This window comes from Podarcis melisellensis (assembly GCF_964234715.1).
Source record: "Podarcis melisellensis genome assembly, chromosome: 6".
NCBI lineage: Eukaryota > Metazoa > Chordata > Lepidosauria > Squamata > Lacertidae > Podarcis > Podarcis melisellensis.
In genome coordinates, this window is record NC_138538.1 from 86221459 (window position 1) to 86244073 (window position 22615).

The following is a 22615-nucleotide window of genomic DNA, read 5'->3' on the forward strand; positions in this document are numbered from 1 at the left end:
GAACGGACCTCCGGAACAAATTAAGTACTTAACCCGAGGTACCACTGTAGTACCTCAGGTTAAGAACTTTGCTTCAGGATGAGAACAGAAACTGTGCAGCAGCGGTGCTGCAGCAGCAGGAGGCCCCATTAGCTAAAGTGGTGCTTCAGGTTAAGAACAGTTTCAGGTTAAGAACAGACCTCCAGAACGAATTAAGTTCTTAACCCGAGGTACCACTGTATATATACCGCACTATACCCGGAGGTCTCAGGGCAGTTCACAGAATAAAATCAAGATATAGAACCACAAAATACATAATAAAAATAAAAATAAAAACAACAACCCAATAGCCCCCCCCCAAAAAAAAACACATTTGAAAAGGGCACAGGGTGTAGATCAGATCAGCCAAAGGCCTGGTTAAAAAGGAACGTTTTTGCCTGGTGCCTAAAGGTATATAATGAAGGTTCCAGGTGAACTTCCCTGGGGAGAGCATTCCACAGACGGGGAGCCACTGTAGAGAAGGCCCTGTTCTTGTGTTGCCCCCCTCTGGACTTCTCAAGGAGGAGGCACATGAAGAAGGGCCTCAGAAGATGATCTCAGGGTCTGGGTAGGTTCATATGGAAAGAGGTATTTGCCTAATACTCAAGTGTCACATTCCATATGTGTCAGAGCTCCAGGCTATCTACAAGGGTATATCTATGCAGAATGCACAATTTGGAAGTAAGACATGTATAAGACTGCTCTGCTAACTACAGTGGTACCTTGGTTTAAGAACAGTCCAGTTTAACAAAGATTTGGTTTACAAACTCCGCAAAACTGGAAATAGTGTCTTGGTTTGAGAACTTTACCTTGGTCTAAGAACGGAATCAGAATGATGGAAGGGCTCTGGCAATGGGAGGCCTCATTATGGAAAGCACACCTCGGTTTAAGAACGGTTTTGGTTTAAGAACGGACTTCTGGAACAGATGAAGTTCGTAAACCAAGGTACCACTGTACTTAGAAAATGTTAAGAGTGATAGAAATGACAAAACAAATGGAAGCAGACCTTTATTCACAGCAGATCTCTTGATTTAGATATCATCTAGTTAGAGTTCATCACACCCCCTTATCCCAGGGCAGGGTGGCAAAATGGCCCCTTTTCACTTCCTGGTCCCCTTTCATAACCGGCTTAACTTTAGTTGCCAAAGCATGTTTCTCTTCAAAGGAAGGTTCCTGCTTTGTTTACTTTCTGTGTCTTCTTCCTAGCAACTATTTTAAGGGCTCTCCTGTTTCATCAACATTCTGCATGTTGAGTTTCAAGTAGGACATGTGTTGGTTAACATCTGAATACATTCTCAAGAAATGGTCAGGCTGGACCATAAGGGTCCTGCGTAGATTTATGAAAAAAGTAGTGGGAGCAGCTCTTGGGGGCTTCAGGTAGAGTTCTGGAGACGCCCTACTGTGATCTAAAGCCCTTCTCCACAAGTTTTAAGTAGGTATATACCGAATTACAATGTTGGGAATCCAGGCTAGGTTATGTGGTTTCATTTTGAATTTCATCCTTAATTCCCCATTTCCCCCTTCATCCATTGCTGTTTGTTCCACTGCACCTTGAAAGATGTGGGAGAGATATGCTTTGGTCGGCAAATTCACTCTATTCTCTAGCACCAGGTATTCTCCACCCTGCCTTTCACCTTTTTGCAATGACCGCTCCCCGCTTAAAACGGGGGGCGCCCTTTGCGTGGACGCGTGCAGCCCCTAGACCTGGAGCGGCTCCAACAGCATAGGCTAGGCTTTGCCTTCCCTCAGGTGGGATACCTGGAGGTCTCCACCTACCTCAGTCAGTTGTCCAATCCCACCTGGGGGAAGAGTTGCCAAAGAGACCAGGCCAGGTAGGGGTGGGATTACCTGCCCACACAAAGGAGGGAGGATCTTACCTGGGAATTCTCACTTGGCTCCAGAGCTTCTCCCACCCTACCCACCCTCAGTCAATGTCTTATGTTGCAGGTTAATTTTCCTCACAGGTTTTGCAGGTTAATTTTTCTTCACAGGTATGCGGGCGCTGCTATGTTAAGGTCGCTGTTAAAGGGCCGGAAAGGAATTTCCCTGCATTGGCAGGTTTCGCCTTTCCCGTAGCAAAACATCACAACTTTGGCGGTATCAGGCCTTGGGCGGAATCCTTTTGTCCATCTTCCTCTTTGCGGCGGCGATACCAGGGTTCCCCGTTAAAGGGGTTTTCTGAAGGGAGGCTTTGACCGTACACCGGAAGGTCGTCATTGCTCTCCCCTGCGGCGGCGGCATTACGGGGGCGGCCATCTCTGCTTGACCATATGTTCTCCAGAGCCGGCCCATCCCCCACACACACACTGGATAACCCTGATGCTCCCTAGGTCCCCGGCTGGGGACTGGGGAGGGAGAACGCCCAATGCCTGAGCCAAGGTCTACCCACATTTGAAATTTAATAAAGTTTTGGCCAATTTAATCCCATAGCACGTTGTCTTGAATCGTTATTCCACATGACGGGGGGGACCGCGCAGGATCTGGGGACTCCGCCTGTCCACGCAAGAGAGCGTTTCTTTCCTTGTGGAGGTAGCAAGTTATTTGTGTTACTGATGATGATGACGATGATAAATAATAATAATAATAATAATAATAATAATAATAATAATAATAATTAATAATTTATTTATACGCCACCCATCTGAGTGGGTTTCGCCAGCCACTCTGGGCAGCTTACAACAAAATATTAAAATACAATAATTCATCAAATATTAAAAGCTTCCCTAATCAGGGCTGCCTTCAGATGTCTTCTAAAAGTCAGATACTTGTTTATTTCCTTGACATCTGATGGGAGAGTGTTCCACAGGGCGGGTGCCACTACTGAGAAGGCCCTCTGCTAGGTTCTCTGTAACTTTGCTTCTCACAGTGAGGCAAACACCAGGAGGCCCTCAGAGCTGGACCTCAGTGTCCGGGCAGAATGATGGGGGTGGAGATGCTCCTTCAGATACACTGGGCCGAGACTGTTTAGAGCTTTAAAGTTCAGCACCAACACTTTGAATTGTGCTCAGAAACATACTAGGAGCCAATGCAGGTCTTTCAGGACTGGTATTATATGGTCTTGGTGGCCGCTCCCAGTCACCAGTCTAGTGACTGTTGCATTCTGGATTAGTTGTAGTTTCCGGGTCACTTTCAAAGGTAGCCCCATGTAGAGCACATTGCAGTAGTCCAAGTGGGAGATAACTAGAGCATGTACCACTCTGGTGAGACAGTCCATGGGCAGGTAGGGTCTCAGCCTGTGCAGCAGATGGAGCTTTATAATCACCCTATATAGCGTGAACTAGTATATTTGAAAACTAAAAATGAATTCACCCTGGCTCCTTAAATCTTATGTTAGAGCATAAGTAAATAATGCAAGCAACCCCATGCCAAATCCCCCTAATAATATCTAGGACAGCATGTCCCATGCACTGGCATCACTCCATTGAGAATACCAACTACTGGTAGTAGAGGCAGGGAAAGACCCAGAATTGTGATGTTAGAGCATGAGGTAAGTTGTACTAGACCAGGCCTGCTCACCAAGCACAGTGCACCCAACTAGCCATGCAGTGTAGCTTCCCAAGTGCTTGGCAGTTCCATGATTCTGCACACAAGGTGGTGGAGATCCTGGTGGTCCACCATACAGGTTCAGTGGGTTGCATTGGGCTTAATGAATCAAAAGTTGTGCTGGCCTGTTATTGGAAGAGCCGTAGCTCAGAGGCAGAGAATTTGCTTCGTATGCAAAAGGTTCCAGGTTCAATCCCTGGAATCTCTAGATAGTCAGGGGAAAATAACATTAATAACATTAATAATAATAATAATAATAATAATAATAATAATAATAATAATAATAATAATAATAATAATAATAATTCATTTTTTAATATATCATTCTCAATAGTCATTCAACATAAGCTACATCATATACAGGGTTTTTTTGGACTTCCATCAACCACATCTGAAAATTTTCCATTTTTTTCACTTAATTTACATTTCTTAATTTCACGGTTGCTTTTAATGATCTTATCTATTGACTCTCTCATCATAGCCTTCCTCACAGTATTTCATATATTCCGCCTTACAAAACTTCTTGCAGTCCTGCTAGCGTAATCTGTTGATTACAGTTGCTTTTCAAATAGTTTGCATATTTATTCCAGTCTTCTGAGAATCTCTGGTCCCGCAGGCTTCAAATCCTTCCTGTCATCTTATCTAATTCTGCATAGTCCATTAATATAATTTATTTTTATTATGTGTTTTATATTTTTATGTGATGAAACATCCTGAAATTTCCCGATGTTGGATAGCATACAGCAGGCTTCCTCAAACTCAGATGTTTTTGGCCTACAACTCCCATGATCCTTAGCTAGCAGGACCAGTGGTCAGGGATGATGGGAATTGTAGTCTCAAAAATATCTGGAGGGCTGAATTTGAGGAAGCCTGGTATACAGATTTAATAAATACTACTACTAATAATACACTTTGCAGTTTCCTACTAAACCCTGCTCTCTCATCTTACTCTCCTGCTTGAGGCAGCCATGGAAAAATCTTCCACCATGCAGGCTTAGAATCCAAAGCCATCCTTGTAAACCAATGGTACCTTCATGTTTTGTTTTGTTTTTAACCATTTCAAGCAATGCTAGTGATGTTTGAACGAGATAAAATGGGTGGTGGGTAGCTCCAACTTCCAGACATATACGTAACTCTGCTATAAACTACAGTGGTACCTCAGATTAAGTACTTAATTCGTTCCGGAGGTCCTTTCTTAACCTGAAGCACCACTTTAGCTAATGGGGCCTCCTGCTGCCGCCACGCCGCCAGAGCCCGATTTCTGTTCTTCTCCTGAAGCAAAGTTCTTAACCTGAAGCACTATTTCTGGGTTGGCAGAGTCTGTAACCCGATGCGTATGTAACCTGAAGCATATGTAACCCGAGGTACTACTGTACAGCTTAAAAAAAAAAAAAAACCCCAGAAAATCAACATTCTGGGCAATCAACCACTGCTTTAACCCATCTGTGTCAGAGTGCAAAACTTAACAATATTAGAGGGGAAATGTCATATTGGTGGTTTGTGGTTTTTATAGGGACTTAAGACTTAACACAGCCTTTTTCTAGGTGATTTGAACAGGTATTCTGTTGAAACAACAGCCAAGGGGATAACCTTTGATTATGAAACTTCAAAGGATGAGCAAGCATTAGCGGCGTTACAAAATAATGTCTTTAGTTGCTATATATGGCTGTGAGATTTCTCTTCTCCTAGACCACCGGGGATATATCAAACATGACTAAGGGTAATCTGGGTGCATAGTAGCCACAGAGGAATCTCCTGTATGCTGGTGTCATGACAGACTTACCCTGTGGCCAGTAAATTGCACGCAAAGAGCTAAGAATGACATTTAGCCCTCTTCTGGCTTCCAGTTGAAACAGCAATTTTTGGAGCAGGTACCTGGTACAAACAGACGATGCTCTATACCTGTGTCTCCATGCTGCTTTGCCCTATATGTCAGTCCTTATTTACCCCTTAAATTGGCAGTACGTGGGTGGTGCTGTGGGTTAAACCACAGAGCCTAGGACTTGCCGATCAGAAGGTCGGCGGTTTGAATCCCCGCGACGGGGTGAGCTCCCGTTGCTCGGTCCCTGCTCCTGCCAACCTAGCAGTTTGAAAGCATGTCAAAGTGCAAGTAGATAAATAGGTACCACTCCGACGGGAAGGTAAACAGCGTTTCCGTGCACTGCTCTGGTTCGCCAGAAGCGGTTTAGTCATGCTGGCCACATGACCCAGAAGCTGTATAGTGGCTCCCTCGGTCAATAAAGCGAGATGAGTGCCGCAACCCCAGAGTCGGCCACGACTGGACCTAATGGTCAGGGGTCCCTTTACCTTTAGCTTTAAGTTGTGACTAGCAGAGCACACTAATAGAAATATGATGGAGAAATGCAGCTACATTGAACCAATCTAATTTGTACTTCCTGAATCAATATGCGGACATGCAGCTATTCTTTGAAATTTGCACTTTATGAATGTTGCGAATCAGTGCTCCAACACGCACACCCTCCCCCCAAAAAATGCGCACATAATATGTGAAGGACAATTGTAAACAGTTAACAACACTAGCAGGGTTGATTTAAAAAGACTTGTAAAGTTAATGAGTATTGCCTTTTTATATTTATTTAAAATTGTGATAACAGAAATGAGTGAAATGTAAAATTGGAAGAGGTACAAATGCTATGACATCGAAATGAAATATGAAAACCGTGAGGCGGGAGGGAGGGAAGTCCTTCAGCTCACATGAGCAAAAAATTAAGATAACAATAAGTATGTATTTACAGTGGTACCTCCTGTTGTTGCGGCGTAGCAGCAACAACAGGAGGCCCTATTAGTTAAAGTGGTGCTTCAGGTTAAGAACAGTTTCAGGTTAAGAACAGACCTCCAGGACGAATTAAGTACTTAACCCGAGGTACCACTGTAAATGGAAAACAAAAAAAAATATTATTTTTAAAAATGTGCACATTGTGAGAAACAATGCGTATGTTGGTGAAAATAAAATACAAAAATGCATTATATAAGGGGAAATTATTACAGTAGGAAAAATGTTTCTTATGTTCACAATAATTCATTTTGATACAGTTGCTTTTTAAATGTATCTTCTCCATAGGTACACATATAAATATAGAAACATAGAACTGCAGAGCTGGAAAGGACTCTGATGATCATTAGTCCAACTCCTTGCAATGAAGGAATATGCAGCTGTCCCATATCATGATTGAGCCTTTGGTGTTATCAGCACCACGCTCTAACCACCTGAGCTATCCAGGCTCATCCAGGTGTGATGATGATGATGATGATGATGATGATGATGATGATGATGATGCCCTCTCGTCTCAGTTCCCTGTGCCACGCATGCCACCTTAAATCTGGTGCTAGTGTGCACACTGCACCTTTAATGTGTGTTTGTCTTGTGTGTGTGTGTGTGTGTGTGTGTGTGTGTGTGTTAGTGTGTTCATGTGTGCACATGCAAGTCTGTGTGCAAGAGAGACCATGCCCAAAGGTCTCTCTGGATGGTTAATCACTTTATAATTACTCTCAGTGGAGAGAAGTGGGGTTTCTCAACAGGTTGAGGAGATGTTTCCACCTTTTGACAGGAGAGTTAGACAAATCCAGGGACTCCAGCAGAGGGTGCCTGGCTGGTTTGGTTAAAAAAAATGGTAAAGGACCCTTGGACGGTTAAGTCCAGTCAAAGGCGACTGTGGGGTTGCGGCGCTCATCTCGCTTTCAGGCTGAGGGGTACCGGCGTTTGTCCACAGACAGCTTTCCAGGTCATGTGGCTGGCAGGACTGAACCGCTTGTGGTGCAATGGGACACCGTGACAGAAACCAGAGCGGACAGAAACACCGTTTACCTTCCTGCCATAGCAGTACCTATTTATCTACTTGCACTGATGCGCTTTCGAACAGCTAGATTGGCAGGAGCAGGGACAGAACAACGGGAGCTCACCCTGTTGCAGGGATTCGAACTGCCGACCTTCTGATTGGCAAGCCCCAGAGGCTCAGTGTTTTAGACCACAGCGCCACCCACGTCCCTGTGACCATGCCTAGTACCAGTATGTGGCCCCTGGAGGTCTGACCATAGCTGTCAACTTACAGATTTGAAAATAAGGGACCAGCAGCCTTGAAAATAAGGGATCAGCAGCCAAAATAAGGGATTTTCAGAGCACAGGTATGTTCAACTTCTGAGCCCCTCCCAGCCAAAGGCAGAAAGCCCAGCCAGCAGCCAAACGAAGCCTCAAGCGGTGGTTCCCACAGCGCAGCAACCCGGCAAAGGGGATGCAGCAAGGAAAACCACCGTCACCTCTCCGCTGGGAAGCGCTGAGCAAAGGCGAGTCCCCAGGCAACACAGCCGATTTGATGGGCACAAGGCATGCAAGCTCCAGCCCCCAGTCGTTCTTAGACTCCTTATTGGGTGAGCCACACAGCCAAGCAACACAGTTGGAGCCTCCCTCCTCCCTGGCCGGCAGGGAGAGGAGCTGGTTCCTTTGAAACCCAGGAAATTTAAGGGACATCATCAATCTGGGACAGCAGCGGGACATGGCGCTGGGATAAGGGACTTTCCCTCTAAATAAGGGACAGTTGACAGCTATGGGTCTGACCAAGGGCAAATATGGCCCTCAGACCAAGCCAATCAGCCACTCCTCCTCTAAGAGCAAGTCGGTGCAGCATAATCCTATGGGTGCAAAAAATCTAGGCACCCCATAGTGCCTTAAAAGAGGTAGGAGCGTTGCCGCAGCACCTGGGATGCCGACAGCAATGACTTACAGTTCAGCATCGGCTTCCTTGCACCTCTCTGTTAACCATTGCCTGGCAGGGAGGCTTAATATGTGGAGGGAACAAACCAGAATGCACCAACCAGAACAGGTATGCTCAGTTTCCCCTCTCTCCCTGCAGCCGGGCTCCCAGAAAACGCTGCTGGAGACTTTTGCACAGAAACTTAATGGAGCTGCCCGAGCCTGCGTCAGCTAAGCCTTTATCACTACAGTCTTCATTCATTAAAACTACTCATGTGTAGAATAGTGTAGCTGTTGCAAATATCAGGGAGGTGATCAGTTCTCAACTATTAATGTGTAACTCAGGGACACGAATATCACCTGTGGAATTTAGACAGCTGTATGGAAAGACGAATGTCTTCCTCAATAAAGTGCACAAATCTCTGCCACTTTATGTTAGGTATGTCGTCAGTGGCCCCTTCCAACTTCAGCCATATTTTCATTGCTCCGTTTCACACTCGCATTCTGATTTTCCAGCGGCAAATGTTCTGTCGGGCTTGGTGTATATCTGAAAAGGAAGTACCAGAAACATTAGCTTTTCGTAATTCGGTAATAATGCATGTTCTTTGGACCTTAACTGTTCAGCAACTACTACTGTTAAATTATCTGAGTGGCTTGATATATTCAGCATAAATAAAAAGTCAAGATGCACTTTAGGCAAATATTCATACAAGTAGCGAATAGAAAGCGCTGTAAAATCTACATTAAACTCAAGAATTTGTTCATTCTTGCTTTTGCTTTTAAAAGGGATAGTCTACCTACCTGCACACGAAGCCCAAAGACTTAGGATGCCTTTAAAAAGGTAAAGGGACCCCTGACCATTAGGTCCAGTTGTGACCGACTCTGGGGTTGTGGCGCTCATCCCGCTTTACTGGCCGAGGGAGCCAGTGTACAGCTTCCGGGTCATGTGGCCAGCACGACTAAGCCACTTCTGGCAAACCAGAGCAGCACATGGAAACGCCGTTTACCTTCCCGACGGAGCGGTACCTATTTATCTACTTGCACTTTGATGTGCTTTCGAACTGCTAGGTTGGCAGGAGCAGGGACCGAGCAACAGGAGCTCACCTTGTCACGGGGATTCGAACCGCCGACCTTCTGATTGGCAAGTCCTAGGCTCTGTGCTTTAACCCACAGCACCACCCGCGTCCCTAATTGGATGCCTTTACAAAACAGCAAAACCAAAAGCATTTGGTTTTTTTAATTTAATTATTCAAAACAGTTCTGTGCTACCTTTCATCCAGGGCTTTTTTTTCCTCAGCCGGGACACACCAAAACTCAGTTCTGGCACCTCTCAGGTGGGCGCCACTGCTATTATAAGAGAACAAGTTTCAAGGTGAGTTCTGGCACCTCTTTTTCTAGAAAAATAACACTGCTTTCATAAGTGTTTAGCAGCGGTTCTCAACCTGTGGGTCCCCAGATGTTGTTGGACTACAACTCCCATCATCCCTGAGCTCTGGCCTTGCTAGCTAGGGGTGATGGGAGTTGTAGTTCAACAACATCTGGGGACCCACAGGTTGTGAAAGGCTGGTCTGGGCATAGGTAGGCAAACTAAGGCCCAGAGGCCGGATCTGGCCAAATTGCCTTCTAAATCCGGCCTGCGGATGGTTCGGGAATCAGTGTGTTTTTACATGAATAGAATGTGTCCTTTTATTTAAAATGCATCTCTGGGTTATTTGTGGGGCCTGCCTGGTGTTTCTACATGAGTAGAACGTGTGCTTTTATTTAAAATGCATCTCTAGGTTATTTGTGGGGCATAGGAATTCATTTCACCCTCTTCAAAATATAGTCTGGCCCCCCACAAGGACTGAGGGACAGTGGACCGGCCCCCTGCTGAAAAGCTTTGCTGACCCCTGGTCTAGGGTGTGTCCCACCAAGGCTAGTATTTTCGAAGGAGGTTATCTGGATGGGTTAATTTCTTAAAGGACAGGTTTTTTACAAGCAAGAAAAGCACCATAGCTTTTCCACCTTCATACAAAACAAGGCATCATTCATTATATTCTGTGGCACTCTGTTCCTACAACCACTGTCGGAGTTTCCTGTGTTTTGCTCACTGATGCAATGGTAACTACTGCTGCGGCGAGATGCCAGGAAACAAAACTGAGATTTCAGTAACGGAATATTATTTTTGGAGGCAACGTGTTCATGGAGTGAATGCAGGTCAGCTTTTACTCATTTACTGAAAAAATCCGTTGAACCTTCTAACTAGGTTATTTCATATTGAATTTCCTGAGGCGATGCTGACTTTCTTTGCTGAGAAGGGAAGCACTGAACCAATACTTGTTTTAAAGAGATGTACAGGGTTTAGCAGGGAAGGGGGAGTTTGGAAGAAAATTTTGGTGCCTTCCAGAACCACAGCCTTAGCCCTGCAAAGTCCTCCTTCATATTTAGTTTTAGCAAGTGATTGCATTCTTCACCCTTGAAAGATAACTTTTTTTCTTACTGAGTGTATGTGTATTTCTCCAGAATTCTTTGTAATAGTGGAAGCACCACTGCTTCTTTGCAGATATTTTTTTTTATAAAACAATTCTGGAAATATTGAAAGCTGATGGTTATTATCTCTGTCTTTTGACACCAGTCTTTTAACACATAAAGAGGGACACTCTTCTCATTTTGATTTGCGATAGCTCAAATTGTACCTTTAACGCCATCCCACCTTTCGTGCCAATCGTTCAACAAACCGAAAAGAAAAAGAAAAGAAAATGGATGAAAAAGGGACAGTTTTCTTAAAACTTACATATTATTAAGGGAATGATTACAGAACAGTCATGAAAAACAGTGGCATAACATGGGGGGCACATGGGTAGTTTAGGGGAGTTTTTAATGGTTGACTTTTTCTTGTGATTTTAATATCCTGTTGGAAGTCGCCCAGAGTGGCTGGGGAGGCCCAGCTAGATGGGCAGGGTGTAAGTAATAACAACTTCTTCTTCTTCTTCTTCTTCTTCTTCTTCTTCTTCTTCTTCTTCTTCTTCTTCTTCTTCCACAAAATTGTTAGGGGCACAAGATTTCAACACCCGGTGCCGTCTCAATACAGCTTCACGCTTCCGTCACTGGGCTCTGATGAAAACGGCTTCTCCCTGAGAACCTGGAAGTGACCTAGGAGGTTGAATGGTTTAACTTGGTACAAGTCAGAGCCAAATATAGCTGACCTAGTGAAAGGTTGCATGGGAGTCATCCTGCAGATCATTAAAAACCGAGTTCTCCCTGGAACAGTTCTTGGAAGTGTGAGCCCAAGACAAAGAACAGGAGCCAACACACATTCCATAGCGTGTCAGTTTAAGAACCAGCACTGCTTCGTTGTTTACATTGGACTGTTTGGATTACACCTGATTGGAATGTGCACTAATTAGATCTACCCTAGATAGGTTTCAGCTCAAGGAAAGGATGTCACCTCTTAGAGACTTTACAGACTTAGGAGAAACTCCCCTTACTTTCTCAAGTCATGATTACTGCCTGAATCACTACATTTTTTGGCTCGATTCCCCCCACCCCACCCCCTCAAGCAGCAATTGACGTCAACATTGCCAATCATTAATTCGTCAAGTTACAAGTTTGTAATTTGCACAAGTGCCTAAATGCTGAATACAAGCCCCATTAATCAAACATTCCAGAGTCTGTTGCTGCTACATAACAGTATCTCGGTGTTATTTTAAACAGTAATGAGGCTATTTATTTATTTTAAGAGTGAAAAAAAAGATTAGGAAAAGGAGTGAAATGCTCAGATCATGGATTGTGAAAGAGCCATTTGGGGAGGTAGGGTTTTCCAAGGTGGGTTTCCCTTCTCTAGGGGTGAATGAGAGGTCAGCAGAGGTCCTGGGCATCTTCTGAAACACAGGCCATCAGAAGGACAGAACTGCAAAACCGATGGGCCATTGAAGAGCACATTGTGCACAGCTCCACACTATACATAGCAAACATTTATTTTAACACCACTACAGCAAACATATAGAGTACAAGTAACATATCATGTATGTATCTGCTTCTTAAAATGCCATTAGTGTAAAAGCATCTGGGAAGTGGATTGGCGTGGGGTGTCCATACAAACGTGGAAGAATAGTTCAAGATCTGTGCATATGTTTTTATGTTATCAACACTTGCAGTGGGCAATACAACAGCAAACACATTCAGGTGTACGGGGCCAAGGCCGTTTAGGGCAGGCTTCCTCAAGCTTGGGCCTCCAGATGTTTTTGGCCTACAACTCCCATGATCCCTAGCTAGCAGGACCAGTGGTCAGGGATGCTGGAAATTGTAGTCTCAAAACATCTGGAGGTTGAGGAAGCCTGGTTTAGGGCTTTAAAGGTCAGAACCAACACTTTGAATTGAGTCTTTCAGGACTGGTATTATATGGCTCAGCGGCCACTCCCAGTTACCAGTCTTGCTGCCGAATTCTGGATTAATTGTAGTTTCCAGGTCACTTTCAAAGGTAGCCACATGTAGAGCACATTGCAGTAGTCCAAGCAGGAGATAACCAGAGCATGTACCACTCTGGTGAGACAGTCCATAGGCAGGTAGGGTCTCAGCCTGCGTACCAGATGGAGCTGGTAGACAGCTGGCCTGGACACAACTTGCTCCAACAGTGCCTGAAACCCACATGCAACTGGACATGCCCAAGGATTAAGACTTTCTGGGAGATGATCTATAATGAAATGAAAAAGGTATTTAAATATACCTTTCTGAAGAAACCAGAGGCCTTTCTCCTGGGCATGGTCGGCCAATCAGTGCCAAAGAAGGATAGAACTTTCTTTATGTATGCTACAACAGCAGCAAGAATACTTATTGCAAAGTACTGGAAGACACAAGATCTACCCACCCTGGATGAATGGCAGATGAAGGTGATGGACTATATGGAACTAGCGGAAATGACTGGCAGAATCCGAGACCAGGGAGAAGAGTCGGTGGAAGAAGATTGGAAGAAATTTAAAGTTTATTTACAGAAACATTGTAAAATTAAGGAATGTTAGAAGGATGCTGGAATGAAGTTATGTGGTTTTAGCAGAAATGTTATAAAGGATTAAGTAAAAATAGATTGTTAATTGGTGAAAGGAGAGAATGTAAAGTTACATTATATTAAGATAAATTATTAGGACAAAAACAAAGATGGAAAGGATTTGCTGAAATAGTTAACTGAACTAGAATACAAAAAAGGGAGGTGTAAGGAGGTCAAGGAAACAAGCAAATGAAAGATAAGTTATGAGAAGGTTTGATTTGTTTTTTAATTGTTTTTCTTTTTCTGTTTTTTTCTTTTTCTTCTTTTTTCTTTTTTTACTTATTGTGATGTATTGTCTTGTTTTTGCTTAATTTGGTGTTTTCTCTTTTCTCTTTTTGTAACCTTTAAAACTTTAATAAATATTATTATAAAAAAAAGAAACCCACATGCAACCTTCTATACTTCTCAGTTCACATTACCGCATCTCATTCTCTTCCCTTGAAAAAGGTGAGCTTAAAAAGCCAGCCTTCTTATCTGGAGTCTAGCCCTGCATCTATTCTCCATTATTTCTTTCCTCCACGCCTGTGCCAGCAATATTCCAGGAACGGGTCCTAGAGGAGGCAGTGGTTGGTTCCTTAGGAGTGTCAGAGTTGTAGTCTCTCTGGATCCTCTTGGCAGGGCCAGATTAGGGCCTGCACCTGAATATAGCCCTTCCACAGCTTTCAGTGTTGATCCTTTGAACCTGGCTAGCGCCATCACATTAGGTTGGAGTCAGAGCTACTGTCCAAGGTGGGGATCATGAATACTAATCTAATGGGTGTACATTTATAAAGTTCCTTCCTTGTGAGAAGGGGCATGATGAATAAATCTGAACTCTGTTTCTATTTCTTCTACACTGCAAGTGGCTGTGACATATGGTTTTATTTTCAGCTACCGATCACTGGATTAGTTAGCTTTTTATAGTTGCTGGTACTATCATCTAATAGGTATAATCTAAGGGCACTTAATGCAGCAACCTTGCAAAGTAGTTCTGGGTCTGGCGGGTGGTGCTGTGGTCTAAACCACTGAGCCTCTTGGGCTTGCTGATCGGAAGGTTGGCAGTTCGAATCCGCCCAACAGGGTGAGCTCCCGTTGCTCTGTCCCAGCTTCTGCCAACCTAGCAGTTCGAAAGCACACCAGTGCAAGTAGATAAATAGGTACCACTGTGGTGGGAAGGCAAATGGCGTTTCCGTGCACTCTGGTTTCCATCACAAGCACCAGAAGCAGTTTAGTCCTGTTGGCCACATGACCTGCAAAGCTGTCAGTGGACAAACACCAGCTCCCTCGGCCCGAAGAGAGATGAGTGCCTCACCCCATAGTCTCCTTTGACTGGACTTAACTATCCAGGGGTGCTTTACCCTTTTATTGTTTAGGAAATGAAAAGACTGACTGACTTTTCTTTTCTGTGGGGAAACAGGAGAGACCATCAAAATTGTGATTGAAGACTACGTGCAACACCTGAGTGGCTACCACTTCAAGTTGAGGTTTGACCCAGAGCTTAATCTGTCACGGTGTTTCCGTTGCGCCAGAAGCAGTTTAGTCATGCTGGCCACATGACCCAGAAAGCTGTCTGTGGACAAACGCCATCTCCCTTGGCCTGAAAGTGAGATGAATGCCGCAACCCCATATTTACCTTTGACTGGATTTAACCATCCAGCAGGCCTTTACCTTTTACCTTTGCCTAGACTGTAGGTGGGACATGGGTGGCGCTGTGGGTTAAACCACAGAGCCTAGGACTTGCCGATCAGAAGGTTGGCGGTTTGAATCCCTGCGACGGGGTGAGCTCCCATTGCTGAGTCCCTACTCCTGCCAACCTAGCAGTTCGAAAACACGTCAAAGTGCAAGTAGATACTGTATTTTTTGCTCTATAAGACTCACTTTTTCCCTCCTAAAAAGTAAGGGGAAATGTGTGTGCGTCTTATGGAGCGAATGCAGGCTGCACAGCTATTCCAGAAGCCAGAACAGTAAGAAGGATTGCTGCTTTCACTGCACAGCGATCCCTCTTGCTGTTCTGGCTTCTGAGATTCAGATTATTATTTTCTTGTTTTTCTCCCCCAAAAACTAGGTGCGCCTTGTGGTCCGGTGCGTCTTATAGAGCGAAAAATACGGTAAATAGGTACCGCTCCAGTGGGAAGATAAACGGCATTTCCGTGCGCTGCTCTGGTTCTCCAGAAGCGGCTTAGTCATGCTGGCCACATGACCCAGAAGTTGTACGCTGGCTCCCTCAGCCAATAAAGCGAGATGAGCGCCGCAACCCCAGAGTCGACCACGACTGGACCTAATGGTCAGGGGTCCCTTTACCTTTACCTATAAGGATGAAAGAGGGGCTGTTCCAAACTTGCTGCTCATTCGTCCAATGTTCAGTGATAACAGCATCAATTATAGTGATAAGTTTATCCCAAAATTTTCCTTGGTGACTGTGTGTGAAGATTTCTCTGATTGCATTATCGACCCTTGTGGTTGCAATGATGAATGCGCAGACCTCGCATAATTCCTTGGATATTCACACCACACCCCTAAATTCATGTCATGCTGGCCACATGACCCGGAAGCTGTATAGTGGCTCCCTCGGTCAATAAAGCAAGATGAGCGCCACAACCCCAGAGTTGGCCACGACTGGACCTAATGGTCAGAGGTCCCTTTACCTTTACCTTTACCTTTAGACTGTGGATAGGCAACCACCTACAAGTCAATCGTATACCTCCTTGACCTCCATAAATGAAAATAGGGGGGAGGGTTGTGCACACATGGGTAGGTTTGGGATGGAGTCTAGCCTACCAGTGCTGTGACCTGGTGGACAACAGTGGACAAACATAATCAAGACGCAAATGAACCTCAACTAGAAAGTGGGAACTCCAAGTGCATGTACACAAATGGGGGCAAAAACATGGGGGCAAGTAACATGCCACAAATGGTGCAAATATATTACGTTGCATTTCTGCTAGACATAATAATGGATATCTAGGATGACAACCACAGGCTACAGCCTGTTTCAAACCCCTGCCCTTTGGCCTCGGAGGCTTCTTCTAAATTGCCAGCTGTAGGCTATTATGAATTCGTTTTTGAAGTGGGAAAAGCTCCTTATTAAGACATTATCTAACTGAAGCAACCGAAATAGCTGCATTGATCATTATCTTAGGGCAATTAAGCTCAGAAATGTGACTGCTGTAAGAACAAAGTACGTTTATTTGTTGCTTCAACTCCCCACCCCCAAATACTACACAAGACCCAAAATAGCCTTACAATAATAATTATTTCTCTCTGCAAACTATCATAAGACTGGAAGGATTGGAAACGTATTTGCCAACCTGGGTGGTCTTGCTTTTGGGTTCATTCACTGGCTGATGTAAAACATTGTAGGATTTGCAGAAAAGCTTTCTTAGCAGCAGCACTGCATTGTAGCTCTGAGACAAACCCACCTGGCTTTTTCTATACAGTGCAAGTCAAACAGTTACACAAGCATCCCTAGGTCAGCTTAGCAGGATCAGGGGATACATACTGTCTCCACATTGTACCAGTTATTCCCATGTGCCTTTTGAAGAGCCTAAGTTCAAACCTCTCCATTCTGAAGGAAATCAGCCCTGAGTGCTCACTGGAAGGACAGATCCTGAAGCTGAGGCTCCAATACTTTGGCCAGCTCATGAGAAGAGAAGACTCCCTGGAAAAGACCCTGATGTTGGGAAAGATGGAGGGCACAAGGAGAAGGGGATGACAGAGGATGAGATGGCTGGACAGTGTTCCTGAAGCTACCAGCATGAGTCTGACCAAACTGCGGGAGGCAGTGGAAGACAGGAGTGCCTGGCGTGCTCTGGTCCATGGGGTCAAGAAGAGTCAGACACGACTAAACAACAACAACAACAAGATGCTGAAATTTAGCAAGTGAAGAGTTCCCCATTTGTTTTTTTTAAAGGAAAAGATTCAGCTGCTTATTTTCCACGAGACAAGCTAAAGGCATGAGATTTGGGCCACTAAAAGAAAAGATGGCACCCCTAGTGGTGCTGTGTTTCATATGGTTTGACATGCTATGACATTGCTGAGTGAAACGTGCTGTTTCATACAGTCAGATCAATCTAGTTCAGTATTGTCTAGGCTTGGGAAACCTATGGCACTCCAAATGTTAATGGTCTCCAACTCCCCATCAGCTCCAGAAACATGGCCAACAGCCTGGGATGATGGGAGTTGTAGTCCGACAACATCTGGAGCGCCACAGGTTTTATACCTAGTCTATTCTGATTGCCAGCAGCTCTCCAGAGTTTCAAATAGGAATCATTCTCAGCCCGGCCTGTAGATGCTAAGGACTGAAGTTTGGACCTTCCATGTGTTCATAGAATCATAGAATTGTAGAGTTGGAAGAGACCCTGAGGTTCATATATTCCAACTCCTTGCAGTGTTGGAATATACAGCTGTCCCATACACGGATTGAACCTGCAACCTTGGCATTATCTGTTAGAATTCCTGCTCCATGATTGCAGTCATGGGATTGTTGTCTATCACATGACGGTATATGTTTTGACTCCACAGAGTGGGAAGTGACGGAGACAGGATGTTTGTGTTACTGTGTTCCGTGAAGTGGGACTATTGTCCTTTGTTCTTTTTGTCTTTGCTGTCTGATGCTAGAGAGAGAGGGAGCCATGTTGCAGTGCTCCGTGTGTGTTTATATGGAAATAAAGTAGATTAGCCAAAATGCTGAGTTGCTGAGGGCTGTTACGCAAGCTGCACAAACTCTGCGGATCCCTAAGTGTGCCGATGTCTGTTGGCATCGGTCGCTGTGATGTTCGGGCGGAAGAAAGCTTTTAAAGCTCCCAAACAATCGACCAGGAGGGAGAGAACATGTCAGTCGGGCATGTGCCTCTCTGCCAGGGTCCTACTCGAGTGTAGGATGAGCTCAAGACATTATCAACATCACGCTCTAACCAACTGAGTTAAACATGTGCTGTATAATTGAGCCACATTCATTTCTGTGCAGGGTAGTTTTTCAGGCTATATGTATAACGTGTTTTCCAATTATTCCAATTATTCCCAAAGTAGGGAACATGAATTAAAACACAAGCTTAGTGAAAGTTTACCCTAAAGGTGTCTGGCTACAGAGCAGAAGTGAAGCAAAGGCTCCATGACCTACAATGTTTGGCAGGGAAGAGAGGGGATTATATCTATGTTTGCATGAATAAAGTCACCCACACACACTGGAAAGAATTTTAGAGCAAATGTTCACCAGGAACCATCTGAGAAACATTTTCCCTTTCGTCTCAAATACCAGTACTTGTTCACTGGTGGATAATTGAAATGACTTTTACAACTGTAAACATATAGTAATCCCAGACATTAAAATGCATGCAAATGGTGATGTTCCTTTTGCTTTGCCATAAAATACAGCAGCTGAAGGCCATCTCCTTTGTAGAGAAAATATTTGGAGATCCACCCATGCTTGCCTAACATTGCTGTCATAGAAGTGAAGGATAGGAAAAGCACTTTTTCAAAATAAATATAAAGTGAGTACTCCATTGTCAACAAGTCTGAAAAATATGTATATTTTCCTGCCTTCCTTTCTACAAATATTAGTGGGTCGGAAGAAACTTTCTTGTTTAAGACCTGAAAAGGTCTGCCAAATTTAGACTGGACAAGGAGGTTACAACAAAGGACGAGATGGTTGGACAGTGTTCTTGAAGCTACCAGCATAAGTTTGACCAAACTGTGGGAGGCAATGGAAGACACTTTCTGCCTCTGAGTTTTTTGTTCTATTACAGTGGTACCTCGGGTTGCATACGCTTCAGGTTACATACGCTTCAGGTTACAGACTCTGCTAACTCAGAAATAGTACCTTGGGTTAAGAACTTTGCTTCAGGATGAGAACAGAAATCGTGCTCCGGCGGCGTGGCAGCAGCAGGAGGCCCCATTAGTTAAAGTGGTGCTTCAGGTTAAGAACGGACCTCCGGAACGAATTAAGTACTTAACCCGAAGTACCACTGTACTCTCAAGGCATGCTTGGCTCTGGGAGGGGGCGCGTTCAAGAATGCTTTCAAGAAACACTGTTAGCTGTCTCTCCCCAGTGCTTCATCTTCCTCCTGCTCCCCTTCCAATATTTCCCACCTTCTGCAAACCACTATTCTAAATCTATACTGTCCTCCTCTTCTCTGGAAGGTGCAGGAAGAAGGGGGCCGGTTCCAGAGCCAGATTTAGGTTTGATGAGGTCCTAAGCTAGTGAAGGCAATGGGGCCCTTTATATGTCCAGCTGTCCTTTGTCAACAACAAATTGTCGCTGTTTTTTGTGTTGAATATTTGCTATATGGTAATTTATGGACCTAGTAGGTCTCTAAAGCCATTTGAACATTACAAATAGGAGCCTACACAACACAAAACACTGTTGCTGTTTGTAGGTTTTATTTTATTTGTTTTTTCTCTTATATTTTGGAAATGGTTTTTTTTTATTTAAAAAACATTTGGGGTCCCAAGAGAGTGGGGCCCTAAGCTATAGCTTGTTTAGCTTATACGTAAATCCGGCACTCGCTGGTTCCCATTATGTCTCCTCAGCCCAGCCCATGACACCTGTTTGTTTCATTCGGTTTGGGAACAATGGTAGGAAAATCGTGTTTTTAGAAAGCGAGAGAAAGATGGAAGAGAGGAAGAGCATTCCTTCATCTTCACCTGTTTAGTACCCAGCAGGGTACTGGAAATGATGGGTGAAATTGCTGTAAAACACATACACACACACACACCACAGCAAACTTTAGGATTGTCATCTAAATTCTTCAGAGTTTGCAGCTAACCATTAGCATCATCCATGCAAAGCTGATATCTTTGAAACGCAACAGAGTTTGGAATGTTTAATATTGACTGGTTATTGATAATGACCCCTCCCCGATTAAAACGGGGGGCGCCCTTTGCGTGGACACGTGCAGCCCCTAGATCTGGAGCAGCTCCAACAGCATAGGCTTGGCTTTGCCTCCCCTCAGGTGGGATACCTGGAGGTCTCCGCCTACCTCAGTCAGTTGTCCAATCCCACCTGGGGGAAGAGTTGCCAAGGAGACCAGGCCAGGTAGGGGAGGGATTACCTGCCCACACAATAGAGGGAGGATCTTACCTGGGAATCCTCACTTGGCTCCAGAGCTTCTCCCACCCTACCCACCCTCAGTTAATGTCTTATTTTGCAGGTTAACTTTTCTTCACAGGTTTTGCAGGTTAACTTTTCTTCACAGGTATGCGGGCGCTGCTACGTTAAGGTTGCTGTTAAAGGGCCGGAAAGGAATTTCCCTGCATTGGCAGGTTTCGCCTTTCCCGTAGCAAAACGTCACAACTTTGGCGGTATCAGGTCTTGGGCGGAATCCTTTTGTCCATCTTCCTCTTTGTGGCGGCGATACCAGGGTTCCCCGTTAAAGGGGTTTTCTGAAGGGAGGCTTTGACTGTATGCCGAAAGGTCGTCATTGCTCTCCCCTGCGGCGGCGGCGTTACGGGGGCGGCTATCTCTGCTTGAACATATGTTCTCCAGAGCCGGCCCATCCCCCCACACACACACTGGATAACCCTGATGCTCCCTAGGTCCCCGGCTGGGGATTGGGGAGGGAGAACGCCCAATGCCTGAGCCAAGGTCTACCCACATTTGAAATTTAATAAAGGTGTGGCCAATTTAATCCCATAGCATGTTTTCTTGAGTCGTTATTCCACATGATGGGGGGACCGCGCAGGATCTGGGGACTCCGCCTGTCCACGCAAATGATAACCCAAAGAGAACATAAAGAAGCGAAACTGAAGCAGGTTTGGGTCTTGGCCATAAAAAATAGGTGTGGGTAAAAAGCATTCCTTGCTTGAGGTGTTCTAATACTTCCTAGTTCCAAAAAAGAAGAAGAAGAAAAAAGGCTTCTATGAAAGCAATTAGAGCAAACCAGCCAGGCCATTTTTATTGGTCCAGTAGTATTTTGTTTTTTGCTTTGTTTATTTTGCATTCCTTGGACGTGCCTTGCCAGATTCAACAAATTCTCTGGAGGCATTTCTAATAAAGATATAATCACCAGGCTTGCTATTTATGGATTACTTTACAACCGTGTTCAGGGAGATTTGGAGAACACTAATTACAGCTCCAGATGCTGCTGGAATGGAAGCTTGTTTTTTTTTTATTACATCTAAAGATACAAATGAGATCAACAAGCAAATGGTTGACATATTTCACACATTGTGGCAGCAAAATTGGTTACATTTTATATCATACTAGGACTGACACTTCCATTTATATATGCTTTTCATTATGATTTTGTCTGCCTATGTTGTTTTTGGAAGCAATAATATGGCATGCAAAAATTAACTATTAACCTGCCATCTTATGGCCCTGTGGTCTAAACCACGGAGCCTCTTGGGCTTGCCGATCGGAAGGTCTGTGGTTCGAATCCCCGTGATGGGGTGAGCTCCCGTTGCTCTGTCCCAGCTCCTGCCCACCTAGCAGTTCGAAAGCACACCAGTGCAAGTAGATAAATAGGTATCGCTGTGGTGGGAAGCTAAATGGTGTTTCCATGCACTCTGGCATTTATCATGATCCTCCTGCACCAGAAGCGGTTTAGTCCTGCTGGACACATGACCCAGAAAACTGTCTGTGGACAAACGCCGGCTCCCTCTGCCTGAAAGTGAAATGACCGCCACAACCCCACAGTCGCCTTTGACTGGATTTAACCATCCAGGGGTCCTTTACCTTTTTACCTTATGGTCCCTTAGGAGGGCATCCTATAGGCAACATCAGATTTCCTTCTCTGAGGAGTCAGAGAAAGAGAGAAATCTCGTTTTGGATTGGAATGCCAGACTTTGGCATAACTTGGCTTGGTTTTTTTGTTTTGCATAGGTTCAACCATCTCTTGAGATAACATTAAAACAAAAACAAAAACCTCAGCACAAGAGTTCCTAAGGTGGGAGTGGCAGACTTTGCCTCCACTCAGACACTGGGTGCCAGTTTGAATTAAGATGGTGCTCTGAAATGCAACTTTGGTGTGACTTTATTGGCACACAGTAGGTTTGACTGCCTCTTGAGATAGCGTTTCCAAACTCAGCTTGAGGTTTCCTGGGGTCGGAATGGTTGTTTTCATTGAGGTTTGTGTGCCGGGTGCCATTGTGATTCAAGATAGCCGACCGAAATATGACTTTGGAATGGCTTCATCCATTTTTGGTGTCGCAGGTCCAAAATAACAAATTGCACTATTGAAAAAAAAAATCACATTTTTTTTTTTTAGTTTCTACAAATTCTGGGCAGTGCCAGGCACTCCCCAATAGTCTGATATAAAAGTAGCCAGCCTATTTCACTATAAAGGCACACACTTCTTGCTTGGCTCATATACTTCAGGAGGAGAGCTGAGGTGAATTTCCCCTCC

General features: G+C 44.6%; 1 long non-coding RNA gene across 1 annotated transcript in view; it reads left to right on the forward strand.

Annotated features, from left to right (window-relative positions):
- LOC309371890 overlaps positions 1–22615 on the forward strand; it is a 52010-nt gene that overhangs the window by 9602 nt on the left and 19793 nt on the right. The gene's annotated exons all lie outside the window — the stretch shown is intronic.